The sequence below is a fragment of the Talpa occidentalis genome, unplaced genomic scaffold (assembly GCF_014898055.3).
Source record: "Talpa occidentalis isolate TD23 unplaced genomic scaffold, MPIMG_talOcc4v2.1, whole genome shotgun sequence".
NCBI classification, from domain to species: Eukaryota; Metazoa; Chordata; class Mammalia; order Eulipotyphla; family Talpidae; genus Talpa; species Talpa occidentalis.
Genome location: NW_026555331.1, coordinates 152187302 through 152191931, shown reverse-complemented (window position 1 = coordinate 152191931; position 4630 = coordinate 152187302).

Here is a 4630-nt window from a genome sequence, read left to right as displayed (position 1 = left end):
CCCGAGGCCCCGCGGCCCGAGCCCGGCGGGTGGGCGCGCGCCCCCGGCCCCTTTGCTGTGACCCCCCCTCCTGCCGCCCCTCTCCCCGGGACGCGGAGGTCGCGAGACCCGGCCGCTTGCTGCCGTGTAAACCCGGGGCCCCCTTCGGCTGTTACTTTCCTTGACAATAAAATGGATGAAACCAATCGGCACGGGGGGCGTGATTTGGCCGCCGGCCACTCGGGGGGCGGCGCAGGGCCACTTAGCTGGGGCTAGAACTTTATGATCACCTTTTGGATACTGTGGTTCTATTTGATGATAATAGAGTAATTTTTAAAAGACGAGCGTTTCCTGTTTGCCGTTCTTGTTTGGCTTGGAAGGGGGGGCTGAGAAGGCGGCCCAGGGACGGGCTAGGGCGGCGGCGTGTGCTGCTGTCCCCTGTAGGAGCCCACCCCCGTGTTGCGTGGCCGTGGGGCGCAGAACCCCGCAGGCCCGTCAGGACAGACCAGCTGGGAGCGGTGCCTGAGCTGAAGGAAGGGCAGAGGCTGCCGGCTGCCACCGCCAGGTACCCTGAGCACCAGGAGCAAGTTGAGGTGGTGCCAGCCGGAGTGGGCTGGAGAGAGGCCCCCCCACCGCAGAAGCTGGGGCTCCCCCAGGGGCAGCCCTCCAGCCCAGCTTGCTTGTGGCTGGTGGAGGGGTGGGTGGCCAAGCCAGCAGGGCGCAGCAGGGAAGGGGTGCAGAGGTCCCTGGTGCCAGGTGGCACCACTCAGAACTTGGTTCGTCTGTTGCACCCCACTTTCAGTCGGTATAAGTTGGTTTCCAGTCTCCTTCCAGGGAGGCACAGGAAGTGAAACCCGGGGCCTATGACTCGCCCACAGAGCTTTACTCTCGCTCTGTCTGGGGTCTGGCAGTGACCCAGACAAAGTCAGGCTTTGAAGGGCCCATTCTCAGAGGCTAGTGGTGCACGGAGCTCAGCCCCGAGCCTGGGAGGCTGCCCCGCATGACTGCAGGAGCCCAGGGGCAGGTGGCGGCAAGAAGAGGCCAAGACACTTATAGGGGGTCAGAAAAGGCAATTTGAGGGGAGATGGGGTTACATTATTGGCTGAAGGAAGCCTCGTGGTCATAAACTTTATAAAGATGCATAGGCTGTCACAGAGCGGGGAGGCCCAAGCCACGCTTGGGAGAACAGGACTTCTCCCTGCACGCTGGGCATTTCTAAAAGGCCAGCAGGCCCTGGGGAGCCCGCCAGAGGAGGGCAGAGGCCCGGCAGGCGGGACAGGTTGGCAGGGCGGCCAGCCTACCGCTGCAGAGTGGAGGGGGCCTGGGGGCCGGTGGGTACATTCTTGTGCCATAAACACTAGGCACCAAGCACATGCACCTGTGCTGTCCACTCCAGGAGGCCCGGAGAGGTCGGGACAGCTGCTCCGTGGAGGTGGCATCAGCTGGTCCCGTGGGCTGTGGGGGATTTCAGGTGAGAGGCCAGGAAGGTGCAGGTCTTGAAGGTGGAGGTGTGGAAAGTGAGCTCGATGAGTTAAGGAGCTCGACTGACTCCACGGAGCTGGAGAAAGGCCAGTAGAGAGAAACTGGGTCCCGATGGTTGGCTTGGAGTAGACTGGGGTGCAGGGGGTCTTCAATTTGAACTTGATCTCATCTGAGACACCATGGAAGCTTACCGAGAGGGGAGGGGGTGTCACTGGGTGGCAGGAGACCCAACCTGATGGGTCAGGAACCTGGTCCCAGCGTCAGGCCAGAGACACGCAGCCATGGCAGAGGCTGGCCATGGGAGTGTCACTGGCAGCTAAGGAGATGACTCTGAGCCCCAGAAATGTGGGCCTGATGGCAATGTTAGCAGAAGCATTCTGGGGGTGCTTGGTGGAGGGCCACCCTGGGCGTCCCGGGGGTGCACGGTGGAGGCCCACGCTAGGCATCCAAGGGGTGCGCAGTGGAGGGCCACGCTGGGCGTTCCTGGGGGAGCGCGGTGGAGGGCCACGCTGGGCGTTCCTGGGGGAGCGCGGTGGAGGGCCACGCTGGGCGTTCCTGGGGTGCTTGGTGGAGGGCCACGCTGCTCAAGTCCCCACCAGCCTGGGACATGAGACTCAGACTTGAGCAGGAGACTGCGGTGATTTGGGATGAAATGCAAGGGCGCCTCAGGGGGTAACCTCATTACCCTGGGAGAGGGGTGGGCGTGGCCGTGGCAACTGGGAGTCTTTCTTGCCCTAGGAAACTTGCTGGGATGTGTTATGTGGGGCTGGGCGGTCGGGGGTTCTCCGCGCCCCCTCCACCCCAAGTGCCCAACACATACCCCTTCCTTCTTCGGCCCAGCCCCCTCTATTCCGGGTAGCCCCCCCTTGTCCCCTCAACACTGTGGCTGTCACTTCCTAACCCCAGTCCCTCACAGCGGTCAGAAGCCGACAGCAAACACGACAGTCACGCAGGTGTAGACGGACTCGGCTGAACAGCTGTGGAGTCCGACCTGAGCGCTGTGTGCCCTCGAACGCGTTCATCACCGGCTTCCATTTCCTCTCTGTTCACGGGGACGAGCAGACCCCGCTGTCCTGAGGCGGAGTGACAAGGAATCAGGACGCTGGCACGTGTCAGGTCTTACGTGCTGGTTCGCCACTAGCTCACGGCCAGCGGTGCCTTCGCTCAGGGACAACAGAATTCCAGGTAGGAAACTTCCGAACCCACAGACGCAGGAAGGTGTTTGGCCGTGAGGAAGTTCAAGGCCACCACACAGGCCCTGACCCCTTGGTGTCGATGTAGGCGTGGACAGGGGTCGACACTCGCCTCTTAGCCACAAGCCAGAGTTTGCAGTGGGGGGCACACCAGCTTCTGGGGGGTTGGGGTGGCGGTATTTCACATGCTGGCCCCGGCTGCCCTTCATTTAGTCAGACTCGTAAACTCCTAAGCATCCTCGGCATGTGCTAAGTGCGTCTTCCTCCCGAAGACTTCGCCTGGGTTACCTCATGAAGCTGATGAATCATCGCCCTCGGGGGCGAAGAGCGTGAGCTCAGGGAGGTCCTGCCCGAGTCCGCCCAAAGCCCCCCGGCGCACAGTGGGCAGTGGGCATTTGCACTCACGTCCTTGACGCCACAGCCCATGTTGCTTGGCCACAGTTCTTCCCCCGGACCCGGAAGGTTACTGAGAAAGGAAAGCCAGTGCCTCCTTCAAGGGATTCCGCTTTACCCTCGGACTTTAAGGCAAAACTGGGGGAAATACGTGGGGCGGGATGTGTTGTGTCGCGGGTTTGCCGAAATTATGACGTAGTAAAAAAAATTTTTTTTAAATCAGAGGAAAGAAGGGCTGAGCATCAACCTCTGGGTCTGCAGCCACGAAATGACGAGGGGGTGGAGAGCGGCTCCCGCCCGCGGTGGGGGCAACAGTGGCCCGGGCGAGGTCTGGCCCCGGCTGCCTGCGCGCCACCGCGCCTGCCCAGATTTACCAAGCCCGGCTGGTGGGCAGAGCCCTTCGCTGCGCTCCGGGGAGGAAGGCGGGAGGCTAAGGAGCCACCCGGGGCCTCGGGGGCTCTCAGCGTCTGGTGGGGCCTCGGTGGCCTGATGTGCCAGACGCCTTGGGGGGCCTGGAGAGGGGGGGGGGCAGAGAGAGCTGTCCCTCCGTCTTCGCCTGTCCCTCTCCTGTCCCTCTCCTGCGGCAGGGCGGCTTCAAGTAGCCAGGTGTCCGGGGGGACCTTTCCCGAGGCTGCGGTGGCGGCTCCTCAGATTAAGGGATCAGGGACAGAGGCCTGGGGCCCTGCCGTTGCCAGGGCGACGCTGAGTCAGGCCAGGCCTCTCCTCCAGCTTTCTGGAAAGCCAGCGGCTGCTGAAGCCTTTTCCTGCTTCCCAGGCAGACTGGGAACTGTAGATTGAAATTGTTTGAAAATCCAGTCCGCATTCACCCGTCTAGCTGGTGCCTTGAAATGAGCAGCTTTTAATTAACACATAATAGGATCGCACCCTTTTGTTTGCTTTCTATGAACGATAACCCCAGGCTAAAAAAATATTTTTTAAATAAAAGGAAGAGAAGGAAAGGAAGGAAGGAAAAGCAGAGGGAAAAAGAAAAAATTAAGCTGAGCACCTACTCAGTCGCCTGACAAGGAACCCCCGTTAGACATCAGACCTGACCTTGACCTCACTGGGGACGGGAATGACATCACCGTGATGTTCCGGGCACCGTGCTGCTTTCATTTCATCTGTGACAACCTGTGACATCAGCGTCTGCACCGCCTTTTACCGATGAAGTTCCAAGAGGTTAAGCAACTAGCCCAAGGCCACGGGGCCGAGCATAAGCCTGTGAGGGCTGCTGAGTCCGCCTCCCTATTTCTTTAAAGCGGATCCTTCATAAAAAGGCAAAATAGTCTCTCTCTGATGGGCAGTGCCGACTGTCCTGTGGACACCGCGGGGACATGATGGACCTGGCTGAAGGTGGACAGCTCGCTGGCCGCCCAGCCCGGCCCGGGACGCTGGGGACAGTGGCCGAGCTCACCTGAGCAGGGAAGCCCAATGTCGCCAGGCACCTTGGTGACTGGACGCCCAGCTGGCCCCCATTTGAGATGGCTCCCCTGTCTTCCTTAGGGACTTTGAGAAAAAGCTATCTGTTATGGCCAGGGGCTCCTCTGTGTCACACGGCATCCGTGTAGCCATTTGTTTACGGG